We start from the raw sequence: 19982 nt of genomic DNA on the forward strand, positions 1-19982 counted from the left end.
CTTTGTGGGATTTTCACGTCTGTCATTGTATCTCTATTAGTTATTACATATGGTATAAACACTAAAGTTTTCTTGAAGAAAGTCAAGACAGCATTTCTCTATATTTTATGCAGTTAAACATATTCATCTGGCTTTCTTTTAAAATTAATTTTTCATTCTTCGGCATAAAGAGGAAACACCGTGATATAATGCACCATCAGATGATACAGCACATGAAAATCATCACATAATTTGATGTGTTGATATGGGATGCTGAGTGTGTATGTTGTATGTTTCATTATGAATATAGCAAAACAAGATACTGGTATATTGTGTTGAAGGAGTGGTAAATAAAAGCAAGGGCAATGTGAAGGTATGGCATAGTTGAATTTATTTTAAGTCTCTTAAACATCAGAAATTATAGAGTCAAAATTTAAGCCATTAAAGACATAAAAATGTATGTTAGATGCTTGTTTATATTCATAAAGTAGACTTGACTATGCTGCTAAAATTTATGAAGGAATGCATGTACATTTTATGTGCAGTAAAAGATACTACAATATTAAACTCACTGATCCATTATTAACTTGCAAAGATATACATGTGAAAATCTTGCTAAAGAATATAAAAACTGATTAGTTTTTGTTGCAAGTGGTATTTATGAATTATCAATTCTATTATTAATGAATTAAGAATTATATTTATATATGAGTATTATTGCATCCTAAATATTTATTATAAATATTAATATATTTATGAAAATCATAAATTACATTTCTATTATTCCTAAAATTTTTATTGCATTAATCTTATTTAAGTAATCGTATAATATTTTGAAATGCAAATGCTGAAATATTTTCATTTAAATGAAATTTCTTAAAATAAATGGATCCATGTATGCAACTAAATGTATGTCCAAAGTCATGGAAAGTAATGGAAGCTATAAGTAATGCAAAGAATAAAGGAAATAAACAGCTTTAACTATCTTCAGTCAATCTAATTTGGCCAATCACAAAGGACATTTCTTTGGTATTCTGCTTTCTGAAGACCTTTTAGTACATTTTATCTCTTCTATCGGATACTATCACTAACTATAAAGATATTTCCTATTTTTATTAGCCTAAAACATCTATAAGGCTCAATTCATTTTTCTGAGAATGTTACAGTAAAACTTTGAAAATGATCTGTCCAATAATCTTAAGATTATGGCTGAGAAATGATGCATTCTGTCAACCTATGTAAAAGTCAGAATTTCCAGTGGGAAAGGAGGAAACACATTCCCATGCTCTAACAACTTTTTTTTGAAGCTTCACCTCTTCCCATACTTTGAGGGATCAGTGTATCTAAACCAGACATGGGAAAAGAACATAGAATTACAAATTACAGTTAATGTAATTTTCCATAAAGCTGAAAAACCTTTAGCTGACAATGGGTTCTCTTAAATGGTTCAATTGCTTTTATATCAAAACTTTTCAGGACGGGGAGCATGGCCTAATGTGCTTGCTTCACATGCACTAAGACCCAGGTTCGATTCCTCAGTACCACATACACAGAAAAAGCTGAAGTGGTATTGTGGCTCAAGTGGTAGAGCACTAGCCTTGAGAAAGCCCTAAGAAAGTGCCCAGGCACTGAGTTCAAGCCCCAGGACTAGCAAAACCAAAACAAATACTTCTGGACTTCTTTCAAGTTATCCTCTTCTAAAAATTGTTCCTTTCTTTTTCCACCTTATTTTCCTCTTCTATAAAGACAGATATTCTACCACAGGAAGATCCTTAAGTATTTCAGAATTTCACAGGTCCACCAACAAAATATCCTTATCTTCCATGAGGCAAAAGTTTGACTAATAGAACTGAAATTCATAAGCTAAAATTTAGAATGTGGTCTAAAGAAAGATTTAAAGCAAGTGAGCATATCTCTGTTCTGAGACAGACAAGCCTAAGCAGGACTCCTCCTACCATAACAAACCTGGTTTCTACTCTCTCCCCTTTTGTCTGTGTTTATAAATGATTAACTGACAATAGAGACATGCCTAAGACAGCCAGATGCCCTGCCGAGCCCGAGCCCAAAAGAATGTGAGACAAACAGTCTAAAGGAAAAGCCATCACTATCAAAATATGTATACCAAGCAAACAGACATGCTGTTTCAAGCCTGTCTTTTGGATTGTTATTTTTGACCCTGTAAACAAAAATCAAATCATTTAGGTAAAGGATACATGTCTTCATGGGAAAGTCAGGTGGCCATCAATATATCTTTTTAGTCCAAAATAGTTCATTTAAAATACATAGTTTCAAAGCTGAGATGCATAAGGTCATATAGGGTGAGGCTAAACAAAAGGACTTCCAGGATATGGAAACAAGAGCTACATAATGTGTGATTGTTGTTCTTAATGTACTATGCTATTTCTCATCTCTTTTGTTGTCCCTTGATTATTCTCATGTTGTTATAGTATCTTACCTTGTAATCTGGTATATTGTATATCCATTTGCTTGTTTGTTTGAGATGGAAAAAGGAAGGGGGGAAATCAAGATAAGGGGAGGGGGTGGGGGAAGGGAAGTGGAGATAAAATCATGAGAAGGGGTATCAATGTATGTGAACTAATACACCTTCTATCTGGTGAATATAACTGCAACTCTTCTATTAATTACAATAAATAAAATAAAATACATAGTTTTATCTATATTGAACATACTCAGACTTTATTTTTCTTGTCATTCCCTAAACAATACATGTATTAGGTATTATAAGAACCCAGGGATAATTTAAAGCAAATGGGAGAGGATTGCATAGATTGTATGAAATATTACACCATTTACTTCAGGAACTTGAGCATCTGTCATTTTGTCATTTGCATGTGACTTCAGAGCTAATCTCCCTTAGATACTGAGGAATGACTGTGCGGGTTCTTGCCAACATACACCTGGGACCACAGACAAAACTCATTGGTATATTTGACCAGGTTGTTTTTTTCTAATGTGGAATAGGTTAAGGGAGTTGGGGATGTCGTTATGAAACAGGAAGACTAAGTGTCATCCATCATCCTAGGTTGCATATTTCTATCAAATTCTTTCAAGTCCACTGAACTTGTCCACCAGAAAGCACAGCCAAGCTATCTTCTCAGAAATTTATTGTTTTCCTAAAAATTGTTCTGCTCCCAACTGGACTGTAATTAGCACCCTTAAAATAAGTCATGAAGAAGAAAATGCAATATTTACTATTGTAAGGAAATCTGAAGCCATCCAGTCTGAGAAAGCACTGCTCACATTCAAATATTTGTCATGATTTCATTTTTTGTTTGTTTGTTTTTTGCCAGTCCTGGGCTTGTACTCAGGCCTGAGCACTGTCCTTGGACTTTCTCAAGGCTACAGCTCTACCACTTGAGCCTCAACACCATTTCTGGCTTTTTTCTATGTATGTGGGACCAAGCAATTGAACCTGGGTCTTCATGCATGCTAGGCAAGCACTTTACCACTAGGCCAAATTCCCAGCCCCATGATTTCAGTTTTTAAGAGTATTCTTGGAGAAAAAAAAAAGAGTATTCTTTTTTTTTCTTTTTCTTTTTTTTTTTTTGCCAGCCCTGGGGCTTGTACTCAGGCCTGAGCACTGTCCTTGGACTTTCTCAAGGCTAGTGCTCTGCCTCTTCAGCCACAGTACCATTTCCAGCTTTTTCTATATATGTGTTACCGAGGAATTGAGCCCAGGTCTTTGTGCATGCTAGGCAAGCACTCTACCAGTAGGCCAAACTCCCAGCCCAAGAAGAGTATGTTTGAAGTCTCCTCTCATGACCTGTAAAATAAAATCATTATCTCAGGCCTGACATCATTCACTGAGGAACATTCTAAAATGGTTGGAAAAACAACTGACTTCTAAAAAAGTACACACTGATGACCAGTTCAATGGGAAGGATATCGTAGATCCCACTGTGTATTTACAATATATCTTTGCTAGTGGTATGAACAAATGTGGCAGCACCAATAATAAGACATTTATTAACAAAATAGTAAATTAAATAAACTCTGGATCAGAAATAAATAAGTAAATAAATAAATGAAGTCTGTGAATCAAAAAAAAAGTCATTAAGTTCAAAGTCAGCCAGGGCACAAAGGAACCTGAGACTCTTATTTCCAATTAACCTCTACGAATGGGAAGTAGGGTTTGGCTCAAGAGTAGGGCAGTAGTCTTTAGCTGAAGAGCTCAAGGACAATGCCCAGGCCAAGGGGTTGGGTGGTAGCCTTGAGCTGAAGAGCTCAGGGCCAGCGTTCACGCCAAAAACAAAGAAAGAAAAAAATGACTGGTTTCAAATAACCAAATACGCATTTATCCAATATAATAGATAAAAAAGTGAAATACTGTAACAATGTGAGATAACCAAGGGACAGGAAAAGAGATGAGAGATAACATAGTACATTAAGGACAACAATCACTCATTATATGGCTTTTGTTTTTATATCCTAGAGGTCTTTTCATTTAGCATCATACTATATGGCCTTATGTATCAAGGTTTTGCTCTATTGCAAATTTCTGCTAGGAGAGCCCAAGGTTTCTACTGATTATGACAAATGAGGGAAACCATTGAGCCTAGGTTCCTTTGAGTCTGGCTTACTTCACTTAATATGATTTTTTCTAAGTCTTTTCATTTCCTTACAAATGGGGCGATGTCGTTCTGAAGGGGGGAAAACAAGATGAGGGGTGGGGGTGGGGGGGAGGAAAATGGGGACCAAGACATGAGAAAGGGTATCAATGTATGTGAAGTAATGCACCTTCTATCTGGTGAATATAATGTAACCCTTCTATCAAAAAAAAAAGTCACTGGATGCATTTTTCTTAGCCTAGACAAGTTTTTTAGTCTAATACTACTAGATCTTAGGCAGGGTACTTGTCTGACTGTAATATTTGCAAAGAATACTCCAGGTATGTTAAGTTATACTTGTAATCCCATGTGGTATAAGGTACTGAGAGACACATCTAGGAAGATTGTGATCTAAGTCCCACCTTGGCGTAAGATCTTACCTGAAAACAAATGCAGCAAAGTCTAGTTTAATTGTCTTACAGGCCCAAGGACCTGAGTTTTATCCCCCTTAGACAGACAGACAGACAGACAGATAGATAGACAGACAGACTGACTTTGGACCATATATACATAATGTATGTATTCTTCACTTGAATCTTATTTTCTTTCTAATTATATTACCTCATCACTTCCTTTTTCTTCTTCCTAATATAGAACACTTCTGTTTTTAATTTAAATTTTTTTCATATATTTTTATTGTAATTAATAGAAGGGTTACATTATATTCAGCAGATAGAAGGTGCTTTAATTCACATACATTGATACCCTTTCTCATGTCTTGGTCCCCATTTCCCTCCCCCCCACCCCACCCCTCATCTTGTTTTCCCCCCTTCCTTATCCAATTTCAAATATTGTAAAGGTGATGTATAGATGTTACAGTTACTTAGATCAGGTAAATAGTACATTTCTTTTTTGAACACTGTTACCCCCTCCTTTTCTCCCACTTTTTTCTTAGAACACTTTTAAAGGGTTTTTTTTTAACCCATTATCTCTAATTTTAATTTTCCATTTTCATCCTATCTTTTTTTTGTAATTTTTTTGCCAGTCGTGAGGCTTGAACTCAGGGCCTGAGCACTGTCCTTGGACTTTTCTCAAGGCTGGTGCTCTACCACTTGAGTCACAACACTACTTCCAGCTTTTTTCTATATATGTGGTACCAAGGAATTGAACCCCAGTCTTTGTGCATGCTAGGCAAGCACTCTACCACTAAGCCAAACTCCCAGCCCATTTTTTGTAATTTTTATTACCAATGATTAGTTGTAAAAGAAGTTTCATTTCAACACGTTCATTTGTGTGTAAAATGAATCGATCAGTGGCTTCCTCTGTCGTTTCTCCTTCCTCGGGAAGTTTTATTGTCCCATTTTCACACATGGCCATGAGTTCTTTTGGCCATATTTGCCCTCCTTGCTTTCTTTCATCACTTCCTGCCTACCGTAGCACTTGCACTCTAATAAGGCTTGTGTCAGCATACCAGTATTCATCTTTCTTCAGGAATTAAAGCAGAATTAAATGAACTAGGGTCCAAAAATCCATAGAAAGAATCAACAAAACAAGGAGTTGTTTCTTTGAAAAAAAATTTATGAAATGAACAGACCCTTAGCAAATGTTTCCAGAGAAAGAAGGGAGCACACCACAGATGAAAATGGAAAATACCTGACATACATTACCAAGATCTAGAGCATCATAAGGGAATACTTTTCAAACCTAGAAGAGATGGATGAATTTCTAGCCAATATTAACATACCCACCCTGAACCAAGAAGAACTAAACCAACTAAACAGACCTATTTCAAGCAATGAAATAGAAATGGCAATAAGAGAACTTCTATCCAAGAAAAGCCCAGGGCCAGATGGATTCACAGCTGAATTCTATAAGGCCTTCAAAGCAGAGCTCACAACAATACTTCTCAAGCTTTTCAATGAATTTGAAAGCAAAGGCTCTTTGCAAATTTCATTCTATGAAGCCATCATAACCTTCATCCCCAAACCAGGCAGGGACTCATCAAAGAAAGAGAACTATAGATCCATTTCTTCTCCATTTTTTAAAAAGCAAGGTATTACAGTCTTCATTCAAGGGGTACTTAACTTCTTGGTTGGGTTTATTTCTAGGCATTTCACTTTGTGAGGCTATTTTTAAAGAGAATTGATCTAATTTCCCTGCAATCTTGTTCATTATTGTTATATAGAAAGGCCACTAATTATTGTATGGATTCAAACAAGGAAGGTAGAAATCATACTATCCCTATTGGCAGATAAAATGATCCTCCCTCTAAAGAACTAGATCTGATAAATGTCTTATCCTCTTGCTTTTTAAGTGTTTGTTATAAATTATACGATGCAAAAATCCAATAAGAAATGAGCTTTTTTTTTGTAAGGTATGGGGCATGAACTTTGGGCTTGGATGCAGTCCCTGAGCATTTCAGCTCAAGGCTACTGCTCTACCACTTTGAGCCACAGCGCCACTTCCTAGAAATGAGCTTCTTGAGCTGAGGGTATTGCTAGATGGTAGGGTGTTTGTCTAGAAGGTAAGAGACCTTGAGTTTTGTTTCTGGTTCTATGGGAAAATCTTTTTTTCTTGTGTGCTATCAACAAATTCCTCAGAAAAGCAAGTGGCACAAATAAGTGATGCAGAAGTCCTGGGGAAAACACAGGACATTTGTGGCAAGAGAGTTTAAAGAGGCCCAAGCCTCTTGAGTGTAATATAATGATATATAATTTAATCATTAAATATACTATCTAAACATTCAGAAGCATTAGAACAGGGTAGACAGAGAGGGACTAAATGCATTATGAGTGGATCCTGGAAGAGGGAAGCAGACAGGAGATAAAGGACCAAGAAACTTTTATCTGCAATGACTTAATTCCTATAAGAAAAAGTAATAGACCAAAGTGGCAAAAACATTAGCAAGTTTCTATTATCGATGCTGAGTACAAAGTATTTGTTATATAATTGTGCTGATTAAGAAGAGCTTACTCATAATAATGACAGAATGAATCATTTCACATATAATTTAATACAAAATAGTAGCATATATCAAAAGTTAGTCTAACTGTGTAATTAGATAGTATATACTGATGGAAGCTGGCATAGACCTGATATGGAATAGAATTCAGTTCCTGTGGTGTTTGAGACTTTTAAATAAGTGTACTTCTATTAAAATATTTAAAATTTTGAAAGAAATAGTAAATTATTAATAATTATGATGAAAATCAGCAAAAGAGTTCCCAACATCCTTTCATAACAAATTTCTGAGCACTCACCATCTATTTAAAAGAAATAATTCACCAATATCTCTGAATATCCTGGATATCACTGTTCTAAGTAATACCCGGTGCACTAACTTCCTTCTCCTCTCTGTGTCTAGTGCAACTGCAGTCTGGCAAAGTAATCTTCACTCTTTCCACTTTCATCACAGTTTTATCACTTTTAGACATATTAGTAAATATATATGACTTAATTCTACATACATTTAAAATTGATACAAATGAGATCAAAGTTATGTTTTCTACAGTGTGTGATAGTTTATTCATGTTTACAGTTATAGGACATTTCATAGTAAAAGTATGGTCTTTCTGGCATATTCACTCTTCTAGTACTTTGCCATTACATCAAAAAAGCTCTGAAAAAATTTCTAATATATTCAAATAATACAAATGTGATTTTTCAGATCACATATTGTGAGCATGCTTTCCTTTACACATTGTTATTATACCCACAAACAGTTTTTCATTCCCATATCTCTATATAAGTTGATGTTTCCCAAGAATACATAATAATTCCTTAAGTTTGCAATTATTCACTGGGAAAGTTCACACACCCTTATTTGAATGCAGTCTTTAATAGTGTACTTAAAAATGCCATTTTGAGTATTACAAGTGATTTATCTAACAGCTACATTGTAGCAATTATCTTACTTTTTCTTATGCTTTATTTATTCCTTTCTTCACTGAACAACTGTCTTCTCTTCTGAAAGCTGTGTGAGGAGCTGTTAGGTGCTAGACATACAGAATTGAAACAACAAAAAGAGCCATATGCTGTTCATATATTGTTTATGGGAAGAGAGACTGCGAAAAATTAAACAAGCAGATACTTATATAATTAAAGTTATGGTAAGTGCTAAGGCTGAAAGCTGTGTTTATGACTTTGATTAAGATGAATTGTAACAACCGCTCTGAAATCTTAGCAAAGCAAGAGAGTCTTTACTGGAAATCATCTTCTTGGCCAGAAAATGACCACATATATGATTACTATATGTATTTTTGTTTTGATTTGTTTCATAAGGTGACGTTGAAATAAATTTTGTAATAGAGAAAACTAAATCCATTTAGATTTTCATAATAGCCTTCTGTGAGGAGGCATTATTATTATTATTATTATTATTATTGTCTTTAAGTAGTTGTACTTAGAGGTTTCAATTCAATTATTTGTTTACAAGTACAATGCATCTTGTAAGTGTCATCTTTCCATCATTCTCTTCCAGCTCCACCAACCCCACCCATTTTCTCAATTTAAGTGGTTCCATGTTCATATATGCACATTTGTGTTATGACTGCATTCACTCACCAAAACTTCAAAACACAGGCATGGAAACATTCTGCTTTGTCAAGGTCATATTAAAGATATGGAATTATATCCTGATAGAATTATAAACATTTAAGGACTTCAGAAGACTAGAGACATTATTAGTTAGAAAGTTTCAAATATACTTCTGACTCCCTGTGGAGAATGATCTCTGTAGAGAAAGGAGATATTCACTGAAGGGAGACCAGAAGTTAGTTAGGTATTTCTGAAAAAAAAATCAAGGCCATTTGTTAAAAGTGGTAGGAGTAGCATTAAAATTTGAGAAACATCTGGCCAGATTGACTTTGCAATGGATGTCAGGGATGAGAAGAGATATTGAGTATCATTACCAGACTTTGTTATTGGGGTGAGTATTTGAATAAGAAATTTGTATTTTTGAAGCCAAGTTGAGAACTATCAGCTTTAGGCCAATAACAATTTTACAGGATGAATGAGACCAGTTCTAGAAATTAAAATGAAAGCATCCAGACAGTCCACAGAACAACACTATACACTATGTTTTGATTAAAACGAGAGAAAAATCAAACTAGGGCAAAGGGAATGGGTGATATTGTTCCAAAAGAAATGTACTCATTATCTGACTTATAAAACTATAGCCCCTAGGTATATCACTTTTACAATAAAAATAATTTTAAGTCAAAATAAAAGATGAAAAGAGGAAACACAGCTAATAAAAGATACTTAAATCCAAGTGCCAGTGGCTCAGGCCTGTAATTATAGCTACATAGGAAGCTGAGATCTGAGGATCCAAGTTCAAAGCTAGCCCAGAAAGGAAAGTCCATGAGACTAATATTTTCAATGAACCACCAAAAAGCCATAAGAGAAGATATAGTTCAAATAGCAGAGTGCGAGCCTAGAGCAAAAATGCTTAGAGACCATGCCCATGCTCTGAGTTCAAGCCCTAGGACCGTCACACAGGCAAAAAAATTACCTGTTTCAGAGGTCGGTCCATGATTTATTAGAAGCCACCTGTTTGTTCCTTCTATGAGACCAATCATCATTCACTGGGTATATTAATTAAAAAGAACTCTCCTTGATGAATAAGAATGGAACACTGATTCAGTCTCCATTTCTCTCCACTAAGTTACTGGTAATAAACCTCAAACATCTACCCTGAGAGAATAATTTCGTACATTTTTGGATTCTCTATTGTACCATCTCCTAGGACTATTTTGCCACATATGTGCTGAAATGTCTTTTGTGCTTTTAGGCTCTTTATAGTATTGATTTTACTTCTAGAACTTGTACATTTAATGATCTACGTACATACGTATGTGTGTGTGTGTGTGTGTGTGTGTGTGTGTGTGTGTGTGTGTGTGTGTGTGTATTTTACTCCATAACCAATTGCACTTTTGTATTCCCTCTTCACTTTTGTATTCCATCCCCAACATTTAATAGTAAAACTAATGTTACAAGCCGGGTAAATATCATCTGATTCAAATGGAATAGTTTTATTTTCAGGAAAATTGTTAGACTATATTTATCTTTAGCTGCATACATAGCCATTAAATGAGACATTAAGATGATGCACACATTTTGGCAGGGGGGAGAATGCTGAAAATCCACTTCTAGTGTTCAGTCAGTGTAGTAAATTCCTCATCTCTTAGAGATGTACTTTGTAAAGAAGACAATGAGTGGGAAATATTATAGAAATGCCTAATTTCCTTATCCGTTTATTTTCAATAGAACACAAACATGTATATCTAGTTCTACAACAGACTTAGTATATTTTGGTGAAGCAATATGTTAAGGGGTTTTAATATTTCCTAATGATTCTACCAGTCAAAGACTATGTGCCAGATATTAAGAAACACAAGAACTACTATACTTCAATAAAATAGTCTGTTTCATCTCTGAACTACTCTAGTGTAATTATATCCAACCCCTTTCTATACATAATGCCGTACTTAAAAATCTGAGAGATTGCTAACAGGAAGAAGAAAGAGAAGAAGAAGAGGAAGAAGAAAGAGAAGGAGAAGGGGAAGGGGAAGGAGAGGGAGAGGGAGGGGGAGGGGAGGGAGAAGGAAAAGGGGAAGAGGAAGAGGAAGGAGAAGGGGAAGGGGAAGGGAAGAAGAAGGAGGAGGAGGAGGAGGAAGCGGAGGAGGAGGAGGAAGAAGAGGAGGAGGAATCACAAAAATCCAGACCCACTCCTTTAAAATGTGCACCTCAGGAGGAAATTCATACATACATTTAAATTTAAGGGGTACCAGAGTAAGTACCTGCAGTGTAAGTTATAAGACGGCCCCTGAAGACTCCAAAATGGAGAAAGAGGAATACATGCTGTGGATGCTTGCTTGTACATTTAGGTGTGAAGTGTGCTTTCTCAACTGGATTTTCAGGCTTCCTGTTGTATTCCCTTGCACTTCACAAAGGCTGTGTTCCTTAAAACGCTTGGTACTTCACACAGTCTGACGTTTCCACACTCACATGAGTTTGGGAAACAATGCTATCTCATCAGTTCTGGCTGCAGAAGGAAAGAAAAAATAGGGGAACTAAAGAACATGAATGTTGTTTATTTGCTATCTAGTAGTTTAAATGCAGTCATGAGTTGTACTCTAGGTCTGTCTGGGCTTATTTCAACTCTGATGTACCTGTCATGCATCATGTGATGAAAATGCGTGATATATCTCTATGGTCTTTTGGGAGTTTATAAGCAATTTCCAATGCACTACTTGTTACTACAACCAAGAAAAGAAAATGCAAGTGAGTGGGAGGAATGCTGTCCTAGATTTAAGTAGCTTACATCATATGAGAAGTAATCAAATCTCCCATGCTTCTATTACATCTAACAAATTACTTACCATCAACAGAAATACCACATCCTATTTAACGTTTCACTAATAATTGCCTGTGAAGTGCTATTGAACTGTAGGGATTGTTAATTTTTTTTTTTGCTTATGGATGTCTAATCCCACTCTTACTGTCAGTTACTCCCAGAAAGCAGGGTGGTTTTATTATTATAGTAAGTTGATATTCACTAAAAGAAAAACTAAATTTTCACTAGCATAGTGGAAGTATATCTATAGTCTTATAAGTTCATTTGTGTGCCATTTAATTGTGCTCACTAAATTTATAGAAATGCATGCCATCATTAAAGTCAAATTTTGCAATATTTTCATCACAAATGATATTCAAAATTCTTAAGCTTTTATTTCCCAAAGATAATTTTAGCCAAAAAAGACTGTCGCAAATATATTTTGCATGTGTTCCAGTCTTGGGGTTTGAACTCAGAGCCTGGGTGCTATCTCTGAGCTTTTTGCTCAAGGCTGGTTCTACACCTCTTGAGCCATAGCTCTGCTTCCAGAGATTTTTTTGGTGATTAATAGAGAGAAGAGTGTCATGAACTTTGCTGCACAGCTGGCTTCAAACCATGATCCTCAGATCTCAACTTTCTGAATAGCTAAGATAAAAATCATGAGCCACTGGAGCCAGGCTACTATCATTAATATTTATTTGTAATTTATAAATACCCAGAAAAATAATCTGCATAACAGGAAAGGTCAAAGAACACGTTTAGTTAAAAAATAAAGAAGTATGCTAGAGGTGTGGATGTGGTATGCCTATCTTGAAAACTTTCAAAAAAGAAGGGAGAGAAAGGAAGATGTAAATTTACCTATTAGAAAGGTAAATCAGGCCTATAGAGACAAAAGATGGACATTTTTCCTTATATGTGGAAGCTAGGTTAAGTTTATAAGCTAAATGTGTTTATGCATTGGATGGTATACAAGTGTATACCAATGTATTAACCCAAATATAATAGATTCAAGAGAGAACTCAAACAGTATACTTCCTTAGAAAATCAAAGTCAAAATTCAACAAACTAGGCACCAGGAAGCAAATACTTGATAGGGATAGGGTGGGAGGTCAAGGGGCAAAGAGTCCATGAACAAAGAGGAGAAGAGGGAGAGAATGCAGTCAAGAATTCAATGTATGTCCTACAAAATTAAGAAGTGAGGGAAGAGGTGTGTAGAGAAGAGATGGGTGAGAATGTTGAAAAGAGGTGACATTGATCAGGATGCATTGTGTTCATAAACAGCTTTGTTAAACAGCAACTGCTTAAAGGTAATTTTTTAAATAAAATAAAAATCCAAATAGGAAAAAAGTGCCATTTTTTCTACCTTAAGGTAAATGGGATAAAGATATAAATCATCAAGTAATTAATTGTTTCTTATTTTGTAACTCGTAGGGATTCCATGTCTCTTTCTAGAACTTGGAAAGAATACTCACACTGAACAACAGTGCCCTCTAGAGTATGTGCGTACATTCCTCAAGCTAATACTACTGATGAACAAGAATATTCCACACATCTCCTATCATGTCTATTTTTTATAACTGTTGGTATTAGAACATTGTATTGCCCCAGAAGCCGGGTGAACTCTAGGAAATTTACTTAAAACTTTTGCACGCTAAGGTTTCAGAAGAAATACATCTATCTGTTTTGTGGTTTTTAAGTTGTCTAGGCAGGTTCACCCTTGTCAATGACACTACCCGTGACCATAATGCTATTGTGACCACTCGCAGACAAGGAGCCCTCAAAAATATGCTACAAAAACCAGGACCCACTCTTTGTACAACTGGATAGTGACAGTAAAGTTGATTTTCCTTATAAAAGTGAGTGGGTACCAAGTGTGACAGAGAAGTGATCAAAATATGCCTTGAAGTCATTAACTGTCTCTTCATAAAAAAATTAGTCTTCATTCAGCTCTTCTAATTCTGACTTGAGGTTGAATAATAAGTATTCTTAAATAGGGGAACATTTTGAGTGTGGGGAAATTTGGCAAGGTTTGCTCAATCGCATCAAACAGCATCCTTAAATCACTCTACTCAGTTTTTGCCATCATTCTAGTTGGTGAGGCATCTAGTAACATCACAGAGGTGTCATCTCCATCCTTAAATGTTTGAGTCTAATGTAAATTAGATTATTTACCTATTTTCATTTTCAACTTGTTCATAACTGGCATAGAGAAAGCTACTGATTATTTTTGTTTTGTAATTTGGCTTTGTTTTCTGCTATTTACCAAAAGGATCTGTCAAATCTAAGAGAGCTTTGATGGAGTCTTCAAATCTTTTGGATTGAGGATTATGCAATGTACAAATAGGGAAAATTAGACTTCATTTTCTTTTTATATCCACTTTATATTTCTTTCTCTCCCTTATTGCTTTCAAAAGTCAAAGTAGTAGAATGTATAAGAGAGAAGAGGGGAGCCAGGAGTTTGGCCTAGTGGTAGAGTGCTTACCTAGCATGCACGAAGACCAGGATTTTATTCTTTAGTACCACATACATAGAAAAAGCTGGAAGTGGTGCTGTGGCTCAAGTGGTAGAGCTCTAACCTTGAAAAGGCCCAAGACAGTGTTCAGGCCCTGAGTTCAAGTCCCAAGACCAGAAAAAATAAAAAAGAGAGAAAGAAATAAGGACATACACCTTTGTCACATGGCTGACTTTACAGAAAACAATTTGTGTTTCTTCCATTACTATGATGTTGTTTGTCATATATTGCCTCTGTTGAGGCACGTTCCTTTTATTCCTAATCACCTCATATCACTAAATGTTGAAATCCGTCAAAATCATTTTCTATATTATGTAATTTCCCCCTTTACTGGAATGTGATATATTTGTTGATTTCAATATATTGAATGCTCCTTGCATTCCTAGAATGAAACCATCTTGAACATGGTATATTATCTTTTAATGTATTATAATAACTAATATGTATTTTCATTAAAATATTTTCTATGTTCATCGAAAATGATTTGTAATATCCACTTTTTATGGTGTCCTTAATCTGGCTTTGGAATAAGCACAACGATGATTTTGTAGAAGATATTTAATAGTAGTCCTTCTTTTATTCATTGACTAATTTGAAGAAAGTCAATGGTTTTTTTCCTTTTTGTAAATTGTATTTTATTGTCAGGAAATGTGTAGAGGGGTTACAGTTACATTCATCAGGTTAGTGGGTACATTGTCACTTGAAGATTGATATCCCTTTTCATGTTTAATCCCCCTTTTCCTCCCTCAACCCTTCCTAATCATCTTGTTTCCCCCCATCCCTTCCCTATTTCAAAAAAACAAATCAACATGTATACAATAGAACAGGTAACAAAGTCAGATATAGTAACAACATGAGATTAACTATAGGGGGAAAAAGAGAAAAGGAGTAAGTACATTAAGAACAACAATCACAAAAACAAATGAATCTGTTGTTTTCATATTCTAGGGTTCATTTCACTTCGTCTCATTCTGTATGGCCATATGAACATAGATTTTGTGCCATAGTCAATGTTTTTTTTTTTTTAAGTCTCAGCACAGCCATGTTTATTGACCTTTCCCCTTAGCCAAGATACAGAATCAGGCATGATACCCCTCAATGAATGAATGAATCAAGAAAATGTGGTATATGTGCAATGGAATTTTACTCATCCATTAAAAAGATTGATATTGTACCATTTGTAAAGAAAAGGAAATATTTGGAAAAAACATGTTAAGTGAAGTAAGTCAGACTCAGAGAAACAAAGGATGCATGTGTTCTCTTGTATATGGAAGCTACATTCAGCTTGCAAACTCATAAGCAAATATGTTGAGTGGTATGCAAGTGTGTATAAATATGTCAACTGAAATGCGGTAGATTCCAGGGAGATCTCAAATAGAAAAAGAGAAAGAGATCTCCTTAGAATGGCAAAATTGAAGTTCAGTGAAATAAAACAACAGAAAGTTGGGTACTCAAAAGGAGTGGGGTAGGATTAAGGGGACGGGGATGGATGAATGAAGAGAAGAGGGAGGAAATGCAGATAAGAATCCAATGTATAGCTAGGAGTATGGCCTAGTGGTAGAGTGCTCGCCTAGCATGCACAAAGCCCAGGGTTCAATTCCTCAATATTATATACACACAAAAAATATGGAAGTGGAGCTGTGACTCAAGTGGTAGAGCACTGGCCTTGAGAAAGCTGAAGGACAGTGCCCAGACCCTGAGTTCAAGCTCTAGGACTGGGAAAAAAAATCCAATATACATCCTACAAAATTAAGAAAAGTGACAGAAAGGATTTGGAGGGGAGAAATGGGCGAGAATATTAAAAGGGATGATACTGATTGTGATATATTGTATTCATAAGCTGCTTTCTCAAGTAGTCAACTTCTTGGGACAATGACTTAAAGATAACTATATAAAATTTTAAAATAAAAAGAGAAAAACAGGGCTGGGAGTTTGGCCTAGTGGTAGAGTGCTTGCCTAGCATGCACAAAAACCCAGGTTCAATTCCTTGGTACTACATACTTAGAAAAAGCCAGAAGTACTGCTGAGACTCAAGTGGTGGAGTTCTAGCCTTGAGAAAGATCCCACGACAGTCCTCAGTCCCTGAGCTTAAGCCCAGGACTGGCAAAAAAAAAAGAAAAGAAAGAAAAGAAAAACACTCCTAGTAGAATTTCACTGTGGATTTTCCAGTCTTGACTTCCCCCCACTTTAGAATACTGCTTATTGCAGCTTCCATTTCATTGTATGTCTGAAAAACACAGAAAAAATTAAACCTCATGCATTTGTTAAGAATCTCTTATACCCTAAAATATGGTCTATTTTGGAGAACATTTCATGGGATGCCAAGAAGAATGTGTGTTTATTCTATGGCTCTTAGGTGCAATAATGTGTAACGTTTATAACCATTTGATCTATAGTTTCTTTTAATGTTCAGCTTTCCTTTTTTATCTTTTGGTGAAGTCGGTGTGTTACAGTCCCTCACAGATATGATGTTAAGGTATATTTGGGAGTTTCGTATTCAGTAAGTGTTTGCATATCAAAATGATTGTCATGGCACCGGATGCATATAGCTTTATAATGGTTATATCCCCCAGTTAGATTGTAACTTTTATTGATATAAGTGATTTCCTTTATCTCTTCTGACTAATTTTGGTTTGACCTATATTTGTCAGATAAGAATATAGCTACTACACTTGCGTTTTTGGCTCTGTTTCCTTGTAAAACTTTTTTCTTTCCTTTCATTTCTAAGTCTATGTTTATCTTTGCCACTGAGATGCATTTTTTAGGCATCAAATGGTTGGGTCTTGTTTTCAGTCCAAGGTTCCAGTATGTGTCTTCTAATTAAATAACTGAGATTAGATTCTTTTCTAAAGAGAGGAAAATAGTCTCTCTTCTGTCACCTGACACTTATTCATGGATGAGTCAAAACAATGGATATTTCTAATCTACCATCTTGCTCTTCCCTCCATGCTCTGCAACTTCTAATCCCATGGGGAAAGACACCTAACTTCAGAGACTTTACTGCTCTGCAAAATAATGAAGCAAATAATAATGGAACAGAAGGGAAATTTGTAGCTTTAAAAATACTAGTAAGAAAGGTCTCACTGAGATTATTTATCAAGTGAATAGAGAAGACAGGGAGCAAGCCCCATGAAAATATGCTGGAGATAGGAGTGAGCAGCAAGCACAAATCCCTGAGCGAGGATTTGTTCCTGACCTCTTATGTTTGAGGAGTCACAGGAATCCCAGGTGTCTAGAGCAAAATCTGGAACTAGAGGAGAATGAATGCTAAGATTCAAGCCATGTAGAACTACCATATGAGAAATTCCTCAAAGTACTATCTGCAGGAAGTACCAGAATATAAGGTATAAAAATATTGCGATTGAGGTAGGCATGGTAATACATGACTATAACACAGGGTTACTTAGTGAGCTCAAGGATGGGCTGGATTGTATAATAAATAAACAAGCAAACAAAATGAGAAGCATCCAGAGCTGTCCTGGATATCTGATCGAGATTCTACATCAATAATTTTATTCTTTCATATCTTAATTAATGCTAGCATATGTCAAAAATAAAAATGTTTCTCATCAGCATGATGCTCAAAGTAAGGTGATTTATATGCCCATAGGTGCTATGGCTTTTTGCTTAGATCAACTTGTTTAAGTAGATGTTTTCTTTCTTCTTTCTTTCTTTCCTTTCTTTTTTCTTTCTCTCTTTTGTTTTCTTCCTTCCATCCTTCCTCCCTCTCTTTTCCTTCCTTCCTTTCTTCCTTCCTCTTTCTTTCTTTCTTTCTTTCTTTCTTTCTTTCTTTCTTTCTTTCTTACTTTCTTTCTTTCTTTCTTTCTTTCTTTGTTTCCTCCTTTCTTCCTAGTGGAAGAGGAAAGAAAATTACAAAAGGAAGGCATAAACATGGGAGGGAGTCACAATGTTCATCAAGAAATGTACTCACGTACTCATTACCTTATGTTTGTAACTGTCACCCCTCTAAACATCAACCTGACAATATAATTAAATTTTTAAAAAAGGAAGACACATTTTCAAAAGAAAATAGGAGAACATTCTCAGACTTAACAGTGAAGGAGTGAAAAAAATCTATCCAAAATCAAACTTTTGACCTTAGTCTTATTATACACACCCTACCTGATATAATCAGCTCCTGACTGATGCTTTAATGAAGCTGGTATGGTCCTTCTACCAACTGTTTAAGTAACCACAAACCGAAGCACTCAGCATGAGTAATTATTAGCACTCAACACAAGTAATTATTTAGTATGTTTTTATTCATTTGACTACCAGCACTTAAAAAAATACTATAAGCTAGTAAAACAAGTATAGACCAAATTTAATATTTCTTTCTCTTCTCTGTATAAGCCACTGTAAATATCATTTTCCCTGGGTCATAAATCACGATAACCTTGAATCCTTTTCTTCTCTAGTAATTGTTTAAAATAACCTTATGTATATTTCTCAAATACAAATCTCCATACAATTACCATAAAGCATCTTGAAACATATTTTAATGACAACAATAATAAAGTAGGGAAGTGTGTCAGTAGAATTTATAATTAGAAAACGCAGTTAATATTGATAAAGTGTCAATAAGAAAAGCATTTATCCATCTCCAAATGATACAAAGGAAGTTATTCTATTGTAGTCACACTATGAGCCTGAGTTCCAGAAAGAGAAAACTCAGCCAGCCTTTGGAGCAACTGACCTCACACTCAGGCTCCTTGGCATTAAGTTTTTATGAAACATTATAAACTCTCCTTGCCTTAATTATTATACACCAGACATACATGTATATGCAAACATACAAAGAATACTAGTCAGCATTCCTTATCACTTCACAGATTTTCTCAGATAGCAATCGTAGGTTGACTTTCCATACAAGCAGCACACTGCATGACTTCAACTTCATTTCAGCCTTGCCATGTACAGCCCCAGCGTTTGTATAATAGTAAAAAAATGTGTAGTTCTAGGGAACGCTGGAAATGAAATGGAGCCCATGCTTCCTGACAGCTACCTAGAGCCCAACAGACATCCTTTTCAAGGTCACCGATTCCCCAAAGTGTTGCCTAATTTTTTTTATTAAATTTTTTTATTGTAATTAGTAAAAGGGTTACATGATATTTGCCAGATAGAAGGTGCGTTAATTCACATACATTGATACCCTTTCACATGTCTTGGTACCCATTTCCCTCCCCCACACACACACACCCCACCCGTCTTGGTTTTCCCCCCTTCCCTATCAAATTTCAAATATCCAAATACAAATAAATTCAATATATCAGATAACAAAGTGAGATACTATACCAATATGAGATAACCAAGGGACAGCAAAGGAGATGAGAGACAACATAGTACATTAAGGACAACAATCATTCATTATATGGCTTTTGTTTCAATATCCTGGACGTCCTTTCAATTAGCTTCACATTATATGGCCTTATGTATCAAGATTTTGCTATATGGCCTTATGTATCAAGATTTTGCTCTATTGCAAATCTCTGAATCAAAATGTAAGTCTAATTTTCTCTTTTCATCTGTCAACAACCATAAGGTGGTAGCAAGTGTGATGTGAAATTAGTAGAAAATCCCATCCCCT

Source organism: Megascapheus bottae, chromosome 13 (genome assembly GCF_031878675.1).
Source record: "Megascapheus bottae isolate mThoBot1 chromosome 13, mThoBot2.hap1, whole genome shotgun sequence".
Lineage (NCBI taxonomy): Eukaryota > Metazoa > Chordata > Mammalia > Rodentia > Geomyidae > Megascapheus > Megascapheus bottae.